Source organism: Talpa europaea (assembly GCF_964194135.1).
Source record: "Talpa europaea genome assembly, chromosome: 5".
Lineage (NCBI taxonomy): Eukaryota > Metazoa > Chordata > Mammalia > Eulipotyphla > Talpidae > Talpa > Talpa europaea.
In genome coordinates this window covers 138,326,910-138,343,017 of record NC_140071.1, presented here as the reverse complement: position 1 = coordinate 138,343,017, position 16,108 = coordinate 138,326,910, and positions in this window count along the sequence as shown.

The window sequence follows — 16,108 nt, the reverse complement described above, 5'->3', positions numbered from 1 at the left end:
ACCGCCAGAGGGGCAACCGCCGAGCCTCGCAGCCTCCTTAATTTATTTATAGATGCGCTGGCTCTTTCTGTGGCCTAGTTAAGAACGCCTTTCCATAAATACATAGAAACGGATGTTATTCTAGAACCCACCAATAATAGAAACAGCTGTAGGGACGGTTGCTGGATTAACAACCCCACCTCCTTCTAGTTACTCCCTCCCCCTAAAATAGGAAATAAAGTTTAAAATGCACTTTTTTTTTTAAGTGTCTGTATGCAAGAGAGAAATACTCCAAACATGAGATGTTTCTTGGAGAGCAAGTCAGAGCTTCTTAGGAAACTGGAAATTATGCAGCAAGGCTGTGTCTTTGCCAGCCGGAGAGACAGGCTTCACCTGCTCCCTCCTGACCGTGCTATCTGCGCCCTGTGCTTTCATCTTAACTGTGAACACCTGTTTAACCCAAACATAAACCTCTTCTTCCCAAGGCCACACATGGTTCATTTCTCTGACAAATATGATTTGCCAAATAAATTCCAGCTCTTTCTGCTGCCATCAGCTGTTGGGGGTGCTGGTCCAATAAAGCAGTCTTTGGAGTCAAGGGGCCGAGGAAGAATCCAATCATTACCGAGCTGTGAAGGAGTCCTCAGCCCGCATCCCTTTGTTATTTCTTCCAGTTTGTTCTACAGACCCTTAATTCTATTATCCAGCTGTAATTTGGCTCTGTGTCTCTCGAACATTCTTTCCTTTCTTCTGCTCCCTTTCTTTTTAATCGATTGATTCATCTGTAATTGGATTTTCTCTGGCTCTTACCAGCTATTAAAAGTAGCTCTGTGCTCGTGTGTGAGTGAGTGTGCTTTCTAACGCAGCTTTCCAAAGGCTTGCAGCACTGGATCGTGCAGGGGCATTCTCCGGATGAATTCAATTCCCTGATTCCTTGTGCGGCAGCAGAAAGTGCGCAAACTTCGGAAGCAGACAAAACCGAATTGTGTTTTATTTTGTTTGTTTAGTGTAAGGCTGACATTTATTGAGCTCCTCCTATGTACTGAAGACTTTACAAGCATAAATAGCCTTCACCATATCCTTTAAAGCAGGTACTCTTATTACTGCATTTTACAGATGAAAGATTGGAGATCAAGTAAATTGCCCAAGACCACAAATGAGCCAGGGGCAGAATTTGTCATCATTACCCCATTTTCCTAAATTCTGCACCCCCCCCCAACTAGCTGTGTGATCTTGGGCATGGCTTATGTACTCTACCTCAGTTTCCACATCTAAGAAATGAGTCGGAATAGGTTTCTCTCCCAACATGGTTAGAATGTACTGAGAACAGCATCTGATTCTCAGCGAGGATTAAACACAGCGGATCCCAGCACCAGACACCCCAGGGTGGCTTGCTGACCTTTCGGTCCTTGGCAGATTGCATGTGTGACACTGGTCCCAGTGGAGAGCAAGGCTCACCATATAGGTTTGCACGCTTGCACTCTGACATTTGACAAGGAGAACATCACTGAAGGATGCATTTCTCACAACAAATCATGAAGCAACACATGACTAAGATCCCAGGGCTGTGGGTGAGACCAAGGACCAAATAAAGGAAGCCTGTGAGCACAGAGAACAGAGGCAGAGCGGCATCCGTGGACAATGGCTTACCAAGCTGCTGCAGTTTTCTTTTAGACAAACAAACAGAAACCAAGCATGTCACTTTATAGAATCACAATCAAAATCCTGCTGCTGGCTTAGACTCAACGTCTTCCTGTCAATGCTGGAAATCCTGAAGCTCTCAAGCACTTACCTGTCATCTCTTACAGTTATTTAGTGTGGACAGAAATGCATACGCTTGATACTCATCCTCATTACATAGATGAGGAAGATGAGAGATTCAGGCCCTTATCCAGGGTGGCTTGATAGGTGACAGAACCAAGACTCAGGCCACACAAACCCCCCTAAGACAAGGATCCCCCTACTTATTTCTGGGTGTGGACTTCAAGAAAGATCTCCAGAACTTGACTTGGCATTAAGGCAGGGTGGGGCAATGTGCAGGGGTGAGTCAGATGCTGGGAAAGGATGAACACTGAGAACAATGGATGTGCCGAAAGGAATCCTTGAATAGCTTATTTCTTGTGGATCTTTTGGCTTGTGTGACACTTCCAACCTCTAGTTCTCAAAGCCTAGAGGTGATTTCTCAAGGCTGTCAGTTGAAATCATGCATATGAAACACTTAGCACTGAAACTGATCCTCAATCTCACGACTTCCTAACTCAGTGCAAGTGACTACAATGAGTATTGCTATTGGATTGAATTTTTAAATATGGTCTATGTATGCAAATATATGCAAGGTTTTTGAAATACAGTTACCAGACTCCTTTTATATCAGATGAAGATCTATTTTTAAGTCAAGTTTTAAAAGTCACACCTAGAAACTATGCACAGAATCAGTTCTGCCAATTCTCCTACCCACTCCTCATACTACTCAGAGAGACGCACAAAACCTAACTTTATCACTCAAGGACGGGAAGTCAGGAATTAACCTCTACTGTGAAATTGCAGAGTAATATAATTTTACAACTTCCAACGTCTGGCACACTCCACAGGCAGTGTTTGCAAAAGCAATTTTGCAATGACCACACTTGGTAAATCTTCAAGGGATGTTAATAATTCTGTAGATTTTTGAAATTTATTTTTGAAATTTATTTTAATTCTCAATTTTCCCAAAACTACTTCATCCAAAAGCATCACACTCCTTTTCAAATTAACACAGTGTATGTGTGTGGACTCTGACATAGCTCCAAAAAATGTAATTTCATTGGCTCAAAATCATACAATCTGGCCATCCCATTGTGATCTCTACTGGAGAGGCAGAGAGGTTGGTCAAGCAGCCTGAGGTTGCCCAGGCTGGTGAATGGAAGCGCCAGGGTCTGAATGATGGTAGGCCTGACCTTCAAGAATCAAGTTCTATTCCTCTGCCCTCCGCCCCCACCCTTAGTGCTACAAGGTCCTTGTAGCCAGCTAATTACCAAACTGAGCCATATATTTCTCAAAGAGTTTCTATGAAATAAAATTGATCAGCTGCCAAGCAACTCACTTACTAAATTGCCTGAACTTCCTCATTGAGGATAAAATCACTGACCCCCAACATGCACACACATCCCACGTGTTAGACAGCCATGCTGGGGGCGGAAGGAAGAGGGAAGGGGGAGGAAGTGGGCATTTCTCTCTAGCTGCCACTCCACCCATCCAGACTCCCCTGGCCCCAGCCCTGCACTGCTCCCATTATCGCTTCCACCCCAGCTAATTATAGGCACTGATTACCTAGCAGCAAGCCCCACTGTCGCCTGCTTTGGCCTAACAGATTATGCCATCTGGGCCACGTGGCCAGGACCTGAAAGCCAGGAGAGGTCGCAGAGAGGGGCAAATGGCTCTGAATGGGAAGTGATGTGTTTACAGCCCTGACAGCTGACGGGGCCATTAAAGGGGCTTTAGCTGTGTGTTCCCAGCTGAAACTGCTCCCAAGGGGCCTTGCTATTAGCTAATGGGATGTGGCTGCCTATCGGTCTGGTTCCAAGTGTGGGCAAGCTCGGGGACTCCACGGTCTCCTAGAAAAGTAAGGGGACTCAGGAGGAACTGCAGCTCTCAGATGGGGGGTCCTCATTGAACCCACACATGCCTGCAAAGGAAAGGGACTACGGCTGGAGTTCCCCACACACTTTTTATTTCCTGTGGCTATGCACATTAAATGGGCCTTGAAACACTTAAAACCATTAAATAAACTCTGCAAGACAATTCTGTTTCATGAAGAAACTTTATGCCCTGAACAGCAGTGTGCCTGCCTCAAGCTTTGAGGTGCCACCTAGGACTTGGGAATCTGTGGGTTTGGAGGAAAGGTGGGTGGCGGGAGTGTTTCAAAGGAGTTCCTAGAAAATTGCTGATGCTGGTGGTTCATGGGCCACACTTTGAGTAGCTAGGAACAATTTGGTCATTGAAGTAAAGTACTGAATTGACATTACACAGAAAACCTATGGGATACTATTTCTCAAACCGTGACTCACAGAACACGATTCTGCAGGAAAGTTGTCTCCACCCCAACAGCTCAGCTCAGTGAGCTGAGAATCCCGGTGCACTCTGGGAACTCCCAATACAGCTGTTAGCATTTCAGAGCTAAGGAAGCCTGCTGTGATCTGCTCCACTTGAGACCTAACAATTTGCAGCCTACCAACAATTTGGGGCTCTGTGCCCTCATTTTTTTGTTGCAACCCTTGCAGAAGATTTGATATTCTCTTGATTGCTTAATCTGGACATAGTTGTCTGGATTGGAGAAAATGCATCTACTTTTTCAACATACATTCATTCATTTATTCATTCGCTCACCCATGTGTTTTCTTTGTTTTGTTATTATTTTTATTGAGGTAATAGTGGTTTACAACACTGAATATGATTTAGGGGTACAGTTCATACCTCTTCACCACCAAGGTACCCACAGTCCACCATAGTCCATTCAGACCTTCCCTTTGCTCTCACCCTGCATTCTCCCCTCTCAGCAGCCTCAGTTCCACAGTGGGATTTCCAGGGTTTGTTTTAGTTTGTTCTGTCTATTCCTTTGATTTGTTTCTTTATGTTCTACAGATGAATTTATCCAGTATTTGTCTTTCTCCTTCTAATTTATTTCTCGTAGCATAATCCTCCCGAGTTCCATCCATGCTGTCCAAAATGAAACGTTTTGTCTTTATTTTTTATAGCTGAGTAGTATCCCAGTATGTATATGCCACACCTTAATCCACTCCCCTGCTGTCAGGCCCTTAGGCTGTTTCCGTAACCTGACAATTGTAAATCATGCTGTTATGAACACAGGAGTGCACATATCCCTTCAAATTAGTGTTTTTTGCATTCTTGGGTGGATACCTAGGCGTGGGATTGCTGGATCAAGTAGTAGATCTATTTTTAATCTTTGAGACACCTCCATAGGGGCTGGGCCAAACGAACTGCCACCAACAGTGTAGGAGAGGTCCTTTTCCTCCACACCCTCATCAACACTTGTTTCTGGTCTCTTTGAGAGGAGCCACTCTCCAGGTGTGAGGCAGAATCTCGTAGCAATTTTGATTTGCATTGCCTTGATGATCAGTGAGTTACTTGACATTTTCTAAGTACCTAGACACAATGTGGGTTCACTTGATTGCTGAATTGAGTAATTTTCAGGCCTTGTGGGCAGGGACTGAACCCTGGTTTCACCAGGACTGCCATGGGTCATGGCGGACTGTATCTCTCCTCCAAGGACATCCAGCTGCATGGAGGGGGAACCAGCCTCTGCCCACTTGCCCCAGGCATCTCCAACTTGGAGGCACAGCCTGGGTGGAGGTGCAGCTTCTGATAGGCACAAGGTTTCTGCCCACATGCTAAGCTGCCACCTGAGAAACTGTGCTCCCGAGAAAGAGCCTTTCTCACCATCAGGTGGGATTCGAATCTGTGTACTCTGTGTTATGAGGACACAGCTTTGTTTCAGGAAAAACTTCCTGGACACCGTGTGCTGGGGGTGGGGTTCCATCCTGCCCTGACATAATATAAAGATTAATAGCACCAAATACTAATGTCCAGTCGCCTAGAGACAGACCAAAGGTAATTAATTTAGGGGTGTGTGTGATATATATTCATGCCCAGACAGAAGGGGACCCTCTGCCAGTCGGGGACATCCGGGCAGGCTCCCAGGATGAGCTTCTTGTTATGTTTTGAAAAGTAGCCAATGGTATCTGACATCCATCTGAAGAGGTGTGAACCTGCACCCTGAATCACACACAGTGTCGTAACCCAAAGTTACCTCAATTTAAAAAAAAGGGTGAAGATAAAAAATATGATGAGTTTTTGAAAATCTTTGAATTCCATTTTCCCCAACATGCTTTGCACCTCAGTGTCCCCTCTGCACCTGCTGTCAGTGCCCTGGGCTTTACAGGCGGTCATTCCGGGGCCGGGCGGCCACTTGCTGTCCCCATGTCTGTCTACCATCTATTTATTTTGAAAGATTCCCTCAGAAACATTTCAGAGGAAAACAGGAGCTCTGAAATGAACTGGAATTTAATGTTGTTCCATTAACATTTCAGAAAATGCCAGCAAGGAGCTGGAGGAGATAATTGCAGCGAGGGGCGTGGAGCGGGTGTGCATGCCACGGGGCCACCAGAAAGTGCTTCCAAGCCGCTTGTGTCACCAAAAAATAATTTGGTCTTGACAATTATGGACTCAAATAATGTTTACATTTAGGTGAGTGGTTTCTAATTGGGCTGTCCATTAAGTGATTTAGTGCAAGAATTGTCATAAAATGAAACCCAATTTGAAAGCTTCACACAGGAAGGGCAGCAATTAGGGGTGGAAAGTGAGCAATGCACACCTCCTGGGTCGGGCCCACTCAGCTGTGCCAACAAGGGCTGATGGCCAAGGCCCAAGCCCGTGAGGCCCCGGGGAAAGGCCGGTCCTCCACAGAACTTCACAAGGCCTTTCCCACACGCCCTCAGGTTTGCCCTCACCACCGCCCTGAGAACAGACTGGCAGGTGTTCTCATTGGTCCCCATTTTACAGCTGCAGAAACCAAGACACAGGTGACTCATCTGAAGTCGCAGAAGAAGATCAGGAAGGGACTGTCATTCAGGACAGCTCTTCCAGCTCAGCCCCGCGTCCGAGCTGCTCCACATGACGGTCTCCCAAACACCTTCCAGTAAAGAGCCGGCGCTGCGGCGTGTCCATGCAGCCAACACACCCTGGAGGCAAAGCGACTGCACAGACTTCACCTGACCCTCGGCTGCGGGGTGTGGGAGAAGGTGCTGCTGGGGGTTCCCAGGGGAGTTGTTTCCAGCTCAGGCTCCAGGTGCCAGGACCTAATTGGCCCCTCCAGGCAGGGGAGGTCCCAGAAAGGAGAGCAAAATGGGGGGACCCCTGCAGTGGACAGTCTAGAAGCAGTCACCGGAGCAGACACCGAGCGGAGCATTGGAAGGGGCATGAAGAAGTGCAGAGGAAGCACGCAGGATCGTCCTCGGCCCGCGTGCGAGGAGGCCCAGTGAGACGCAGGCCCCAGCTCAGACCACGGCACTGGAAAGTGAACGGACCTCTGCCAGGCCCCGTCCTGGGGAAGGGGTGCCCCTCATCCCTTAGTGAACCAGAAACTTCATCAAACCCGCCACTACCTGAGCACATTAAAATGAGATTCTGATTCGGTAGGTCTGGGGCAGAGATGAGTCTGTGTTTCTCACAAGCTCGCAGGAGACCGCAGATGCAGCTGAAGACATCACGACACGGCCTGTACGTAATGACGGTCTCGTTTGATCTGCCTGACAAGGCTGGGAGTGGATCGCGAAGGTACATTGTGACCCTTTCACAGATTAAATCACTGAGTCTGGGAGAAATCAGAGATTTTCCCCAGTGGCATCACGCGTCCTGGCCGGTGCATCCATTCACGCCAGGGCCCCAGACCCCAGCCCAGCGCTCTACACGCCACCTGCTCAAAGCTGCGGACGAGTCACGCTGCTGGCTGCGTGTGGACTGACCCCTGCCTGCCAGGCGGCCTCCCCAGCCCCGCAGCACACGGCGTCCAGGGCACTCCCTCCCACGACTGGGCTCAGTCCACCTTGAGGTGTCGGGACCCCTGCACAGTGGAGAGAGGAGGGTCGGCCATAGCTCAAGGATTTCCCTGGGTTAGCTCTTTCTCTTGGGGCTGGCCACGAGGAAGATCCTCACGCAGCATCCTTCGGTCATTCCACACACATGGGCGCACATGGCCCAGGCACCGGGCAGAGAGGAGTATAAATAGGACAAGTTCTTTCCCTTCAAGGAATGCTCAGAGAGGGGGCGCGCCCTGCCAGCTGTCACGCAGCAGAGCAGCACTGTGCAGGGGCAGGAAACCAACCTCTCAGCCAAACCCATCCCTTTCCCAGCCCCACAGAACTCTTGAAATCAGCCCCCAGCATCTCGGGAGCTGCTACGGATGCAGAGCTTACTCAGTAAGTTCAGCGGAAGCCCCCATCACGCTGCACCTTCACAGTCACGCCAGGGGCTCCGCTCCAAGCAAGACGCAGACATCACGGGGAGGACAATGACTCGAGACCAGCTGTGCGAGTCAGAGGAGTCCTGCCTGGCGTGGACTCCCAGCGAGCCTGCGGGGTGCCCAGACAGCAGTCGCCCTCCCATCTCAGAGAGACCGAGCAGGCTGGAGGAGTGCAATTACTGCGTCCAGCCAAACCTGAAGCCATATAATAAGTGTGATGCAGGAGGCCAGGAATGCGGCCCTGCCGGAGTGCTGCAGGCAGGGTGTGGGTGGGTGGGGCAGCCCATGAGAACTGCCCCCCATGCCACTCCCATCACATCGCCTAGAGCTGGGATGGCTGCCCGGGGCCAGTGTCCTGCAAGATGATTATCCCTTTGTGCTCCTCAACCCCACCATCTTAAGGGCTGGGTGGCTGGATTCTTAGCTAGGCCGATGCCCTGGATACGCAGACTGCTCTGGCCACCACACAGCTGGGGTTCTCTCTGGGCTCCTGAATGCTGGATCCCTGCGGCCACCGAGGTGGACACAGAAGGAGAGTATGAGGAACCGTGTTGACGGATGAGCCGGGCCCACCTCAACAGACCACCCACACGGATCCTCATGGTGCACACACTTGCAGAGTCTCTGGGGACATGCAGCTCACTCTGTCCCCAGAGGTCAGCCCTTTCTGGGCTTACGAGTTCCAGAGTTGGACTGTGATCCACCCACTCAGCTTTGCCTTCCTACTGCCATTTTCCAGGTCTGTGCTGCCTACAGGGACAAAGATAAACCCATATGTACATAATCCCCAATTCCAAGAGAGCTGTCAGGAAAGACCAGAAAATAGATAAACAGATAAGGGCACAGCACAACTCTTCCTGAGGGCCTTCGCCAGGCCGGCACAGGAAGCAGCAGCTGAGCCTTGGGTAAGGAGAGTCATTCCAAGGAAGGGAACTCTTACCCACACTGCATCCTAGAGAAGGAGTAGAGGTTATCCAGAAGAAAGGATGGAAGAGAGTCCTAGGCCAGAGGAACAGCATGTGAGAAGGCTCAGAAAAAGGGAACATGATACATGATGGGAGGAATTCAGTGAGGACGAGGCTGGAAGGCTGGGCGGGAGCTAGACCATGTTAGACTGAGTCAGTCAGACTGAAATCTGCCAAGCGCGCAGGACAAGATGGGGCGGGAGACCAGGAGGCTGACAAACCAGCCGAGGGTGATTATAGGCCTCCAGAGGAGAGATAATAAAGCTAGACTGCAAGGTACAATTTCAGCTCAGACCTAAAAGATAAGATTGGCCCAAGCCCAGCAAGGCCAGAGAGAAGGCTGTTCTAGAGGGAGAAACAAAATATGCAAAGTCCCCAAGGAAGAAAGACGCATGGCTGTTTAGAGGAATGGAAATTGAGGGAGGGGATGCGGAGTGGAGTGTCAGCCCTATGGGATCTGGGAGGCAGGCAGGGTCAGACGTGGCCCGTCAGCGAGGCACGTCCTCACAGGAAGCCTTTGGAGAATTTTTTTTTTTGCCCTGCGCTTACAATGCTATCTTTATTTTCCCAAATGATGTTTGTTGAGGTAAAGTAAGTGTGCGTCTTTGTATCTGCTCCAGGGATTTGAACAGCCAATTTCCATGCTCATATTGATATTTATTTTTAGAACTTCTCTGGGATTATCATGCAGGTGGTGGACTGGAGGGAACAAGAACGGAAGCAGAGAGCTGAGAGCGGCATAACCAGACAAGAGTAACACCTGGGCTTAGGAGGGAGATGGTCAAGGACAGGGGTGGGCAGACTCGGGAGAAGGTGGAAGAGACAGAAAAACTTGTTGCTTAGGCGGGGGTGGCAAGGGAAGGAGAAAGCCCCTGTCTCATTGGCAAGACCACTGAATACCCAGGTGTGCCAGGTAGTGAGTGAGATGGGAGACGAGCAAATGAGTGCAGTTGTATTTGGGGGTGGGGCCCGGCAGACACGAGAGCCAGGCAGACACGAGAGCCAGGCGTTCTCTTTCGAATGTTTCATGTTTGTGATTTCACATATCTACGTGGGGGTGTAGGGGAGCGGGTGGTTAATACAGTTTCCCTTTCTGGCTAGAGGGACATGAAGCTGAGTGTCCTTAACATAGAGATGGCATTTGAAATACGGGGTGGGGAGTTACCTAGATTGAGTGGGACAAGGGAAATTCAGGACCCAATACTGGGGTCCCAACATGCCAAGATAGAGGAGAAAATTGAGGAGCAATGTCCTGTGAGATTGAGTTAACAGAGAACGTGGTTATAGAGAGGCTGGAGCAGAGAGGCAGAGGTGCTGGATGTGTTTTTTTTTTTTTTTTTTTTCATTTTAAACTGTTTTTTTTTTTTAATTTATACAAGCACCGGGTACAATCACAAGCGCAGAGGGTGAGAGAATTCACCAGAGCCAGAGCGGGGAGCAGAGCAGGCAGAAGGACCAAGTACACTGCTGAGGGGAGCAGCCGGCGGCAGGAGAGGTCTGCGCGCCAAATGGGACCTTCGTCCCGGCGGCCGGGAATTGAACCAGCGGCGCTGCAGAGGCTGAGGGCAGCTTCGCAGCCCAACGCTCAACCGCTGCGCCACCGGGCAGGCCCAGTGCTGGATGTGTTTTAAGAAGAAAAAAGTAGCCTGATTTTGCAGAGCAGGCAGGTAAAACGAGGTCTGGAAAGTAGCCTTTGGATTTACATCCCCACACAGAGAACCACAGCCGGCGCTTAGTAGAGGTTCTGTCTATAATATAAGGCCTGCGAATAAAAGCTGAGTGAATGGACTGAGGGATGGAGTCCAGGAGTAACAGGCACAGAACCGTTTTGGTTTCCAAGAACCACTCCTCTCCCTCCCCACACCCCGTCCTCTGTGACAGAGACTTCGAGTCAACTGCTCATTTATTACAAATTTGGATTCAGCTTTGGAATCTCTCAGCTCTAGACAAGCAACCAAGGCCTTGGAAATGTCTCGCAAATGGAAGTCCTCGCGTCTGGCACAGACGGAAGGTTCGGACAGGACTTTCTATGGGCTGTTCCTCAACAGAGCCTCTTTAGGGCTACCCCAGGGTTAGCCTTAGACCCTGCAAGAGGAAGTCCTAGTCAGATGGGGACGGAACTAGGCGATGGCTAAGGTGCCTCAGAGTCCATGGTTCAGGTGTGGGGTCTCAGGAGCTCTCAGCTACTCTACGCACAAAGAGAAAACCCCAACAAAGAGAAAACTCCAACCCAGCATCAGTGAATATGAGTAAACTAAACTCCCTTAAAACTTCCTGCCATGCATTTCTTTTCTCTCCTATCTTTATCGGCCTCCTGAAATGCCTTATCTGCAAAAGCATGATTCTGCTCTAAATCTCTGTCTATGAACACAATTACCATTTCTGCTTCCTGCACAGGTAGAAATGAATCACTGCATGCAAGACATTAACTTAACTTATCCACCCAGCCACAGGCGGACCGGCTTCACCTCCAAGTGAGGCGCTCCCCCACACAAAGGAAAAGCAGAAGGTTTTATTCGTAGTCCAATGCGCTTAGCATAATGGAGAGACATCTGCCGCAGACAAATCTTGGGTCTTTGGAGCCTTAATACTTTACATTTATTGCTCTCTGCCACCTGGAGGCTCATGAGTCCATTTGCGGACTTTCCACCTAACGCTGCCTTGCAAGCTAATGACTTGCCGGTGTAGCTCTCAGATTGAGGTTCCTACACCCGAGTTGCAGAGGGAAAAGCAGGTGATTCACCATCAGGAGCCTCTCCGTACCCTACATCCCCTCTCACTTTTGCAAACTGCTTCAGCAAACATACACCGTGGCCAGACTCACTGCCGTTTTCCAGAACAGAATCTAGCGGGACGGCCAGAAATAAGATACAGTCTCTTTCCCACCTGGGGCTCAGAAGTTCCACGCGTTCCTCTGAAGCAACATGCAAAACGCTGTGTGTCTGGGCTCAGGTGTGTGGCGTCTCCAGCAGTGTCTGTAATTTCCAGCAGATTCTGAATGCAACCAATTAAAGGTCAAAGGTGGGAGCCCCCCCCCTCACCTTCACCCCATTCACACACAGACCAATTGCCAAGGCTTGTCTGCTTTTTCTCCCTAATTGCTCTAGGTCTGGCCCTTACTCCAAACTGCCTTCTCTCATTGGGCAACCGGCAGAGCCTCCTTGCTGTCTCCCCAGAGTACCTTTGCCTTCCTCCAATCTGTTCTCCAAGCAGAAACTCACACATACCCACAGAGCTCTAGGCAGAGTTTGACAAGAAAATACTAGCATCCATTTGAAGAGAATTCCAATATTGCTTCAAACATCCAGGTAGTCAAAACTTACATTTGTGAATACCTTCATATAAAACAAATAGTATCACATAAAGCAAAATATTATCAAAACTTGAAAAAACAGAAAAGAAAATCACAGAATCGCAGTAAAGAAGATCTATAAGCTATAATTAAGATAGTGGGCTGCTTAATCCATGCTGTTTAAAAAAATAGCACATCAGGAGCAAGTGCCAATTAGTTAAGGAAAGCAAGTCTACTTCTTTTTGCCTACTGGCCCAGAATATTATCGTACAAGAGAATTAGAACAGGACAGGATTTGTCTGCTAAAATCTTGCGTTGCACCTCACTCAGCAGCTTAATCTATCATCAGTCGTTCTAAATACTTTTTCATTGTTTTTCAGGAACATTTACAAGTTTTCTGGCTCTGGACCCATACTGTTTTTTCCCTTCTAAAATACATAGATGGCTTTGCCAACCCTTAATCTATAGCAGTGTCCATCTACACAGAGCTCCTTGCCAACATAGATGCAGAAAAAATCCTCACTGCCAACGTTTAATGGAAGTGACCAATTACAAAACAGTAAAACATAACCCTTCCCATCTATGAATTTGAATTTTAAAACCAAAAATCCTTTTACTGGAAAAATTTTCTGAAAAAATTCCTTTAGGTCTGAAATCACCCCAACTCAATGTCAGTGCTATGGTTATCTAGTGTTGGATAACCAAACAACCCCAAAGAGTACAAGGATTTATTATTGTTTCTCTTGGTCCCATGGGGTTGACTTGGCTCAGAAGGCGGGTTCTCCTGCAGGGTCTCCAAGTGGTTGTAGTCAGTTGACAGCTGACCTGCACTGACCTAAAGTCTCCCCTGGGCTGCGGGTACAAGGTAGTTCACTCACAAGGCTGGCCATCGATCTGGGCTATTGGCAGGGAAATTAGTGGGGACTGTTCCCCCAAAACATTCTTTGCAACTCACAAGTCAATGTTATCACAGAGGCAGACCCAGAGGCTCTAAGAAGCACAGCAGCCAACATCTGGTGGGAGCAGCCCACTGTCAACCCCCTCACATGCTCGACAACATAAAACACACCATGAGAATCCCTCTGCCCTCATGGAGGAAGCCAATGCCATTTGGAAGGCTGGCTCTAGTCCAGGGCAAAGACCTCTGGCCTCCATCCATACCATCCCTGGAGACTCTCCGAGTACTCGTCTTTGATCTGGGCCCCCAGCTGAGTGGATTTGGCTCCTTTCTGAACATCTTTAAAATGGAGACAGCATTATCTATCTTGCAAAGTTTTGGTGAGATTCAGAATGGCCAACCTTTGTGAAGCACTTTGAACACTGCCTGGCTTGTGGTGGAGGTTGAAGAATGGCAACTGTTATCACTACCACTCATAGCCTTATTGCTTTGCAGTGAAAAGAAAGGTTGCATTGGGGGAGGGGGTAAAATAGCTTTGGTATTTTGAACACCTATGGCCTAAGATGCTCTTTGTGCATACGTGTCCACACTCGGGGAAGCATGGTGTAGTGTGAAGAGTAAGCTTGAGGCTAGACAGATGCTGATGATGCCATCAGGGCCTCCGTTCTTCCTCACCCACCCCCAATCTCTTTGCTGAGCAGACTTGCAGGGCTGCCTTACCCTGGGCAAGCCCGGACATGCTCGTGTGGTGACGACAGAGGCAAAGACAACAAATCCACAGTGCAAGGATATTTCAAGACACCACTATGTCAGGTCTGCCAGCAGCCCATGGGCCAAAGTCTGCTCTCACTGCTAGGATGGAAGGGGGCGTCACTAAAACACCGTCTAGAGACAGCTAACTTGTATGTCGTGGTCCAGAGAGAAGCAGGTGGAACCAGGGCAGCCCTGAGGCTCACTGGCTCCCATTTTCCTGCCCGGCCACCTCTCTCATGTCTGCACGGAGAGAGTAAGGGCAGGCTGGGGAGGCTGCTTGTGACCTGGCAGGAGCCCCAGTTCTCTCTCACCCACTGTGACATGATCAGGTCACTGCAACCTGCTTGTCCCCCTCCCGTGGGGAGGGCTGGACACGCAAATCCTTGCTCTCAGAGGGGGAAGAAAGAGGAGGGGGCAGGCAGGGAGCACCATAGTGGAGGACTGTGTGCTTTGGAGGTGGGAGGATGACCATGGCCACACCTAAGGCGGGAGATCCTGCCTCGTCAAAACATCAACAAAAGTGTAAAACAACGGGACTTCACTCATAAAATCATTGACATTAAAAAAATACTTAAACATTAAAACTCTCCATGTTCTCTTTCGCTTAAGAAGAGCTTATCGAACACAGGACACTCTGCAAAGGCTTTTAGAGGCCCCCAGTGGCCCACCGAGAAATTCCAGACTCTTTCCTGCACATTCAAAGCTCTTCCACGATCTGAGCACTGTCGAACCCCTAAGCCATCTGCCTTCAACCCCGGACCAGGGCTGTTTCTGCAGGAATCTTATCTTGACTACTCAACTGTGAGCTTCTTCAGGGCAGGGATTAGGAGTTAGCCAGCATTTATCAGAAAGCTGGGCTTACAGCAAACACTTAGGGTATTTTTGACTTGGTGCTGAGATAAAGCGTGGCATAGCCCGGAGCTATGGGAGCAGCAACATAACATGTCCATGAGGAGAAGAGCTCTGCACGTGGTGTCTGAAGACCCTGGTATTGACAGTTTCTTCCCACTGAGTGACCTGGGGACCACCATTTATTCTCCCCAAGTAGCAATACCCCCAGGGGTAGATGGGAGTGCTAACATCAACTGTTCTAACTATTGAAGGGAAAATGAAACTGCAAACAGAAAGGAAAACAACGCAAATAAAAAAACCACTTGCTTATTATTCAAACCTCAACCTTCAAAGAACCAGGGCGGCTCCCCCCAGACCTGTGACCAAGCAGAGTTTACCAGCCTTTTCTCTCCACTCAGGTCCATTAAGTTTGCCTTTGCAAAACCATAGCTGCCATTTTATTGCAACAAATTTTGATGTGCAAAACTATAGACAACCTCATTGAGTGGACGACTTTAGATGAGACCCACGTGGTTCAGCCAGAAACCATGTGTCTTCTTCCCAGCAACACCCACAGGAGCCACGGAGTTGGGTGATTTGCACCAGCCACTTATGAACCAACACTACACAAAATCTCTCAGGAAGGAAGAGATAAAGAGACTCTGTTTGTAGACACCGAGCAGTGTTTGGCTGCTCAGATGACCTGGAACACTCACTGGGATTGCTCCAGGCTGTCAAGATACAGTTCTCTCCACCATGAATGTGGAAGCGAAGGAGCTTTCACTAAGGGCAAAACTAGCCAAGAGTTCCCCACGTGAAAAGTTCTCAGGAACCAACACAATGTGGCACCACTGTGCAAATGGAGACTTGGGGGACTCTTTTGACCATAAAATCCAGCTCATCAGCAGTCCAAACCTCTCTCTCCACCGGAGACCCCACAAAGGAGAAGGCCTCTGTCTCAGCAAGGAGCCTGTCATTGCTCGGCAGAGACTGCAGGTGCTGAGAAAGGAGGAGGAGGTCAGGAGTGGAGCGGGGAGCTCCGCCTTCTGCCCCAGGTGCTTTCCATTCGGGTTTTGCAGGTATCTGGTTGAAAGCGGTTGCATTCCCTCATGCCTCCTCTTAGCTGCCCCTGACATTCCTGCCAGCAAAAAAAAGGGGTGATCCAAAAGAGTCTAGTCATCTTGCTTAAGGGCCATTCATTCACAAATCTCAACTATCACAACACCAGCCCTGCCCCTGACCCAGCCCAGCTGGCCTTGATGCTTTGGGTTGCCCTTGGCCTGGCCAGGAAGCAAAAGAAGTGGCTACTTCTTAGGGGCAGTGTGGCTGGAGCAGACCCAGGTTAGCTGACACTGCCGTTGACTGAAGTTGGC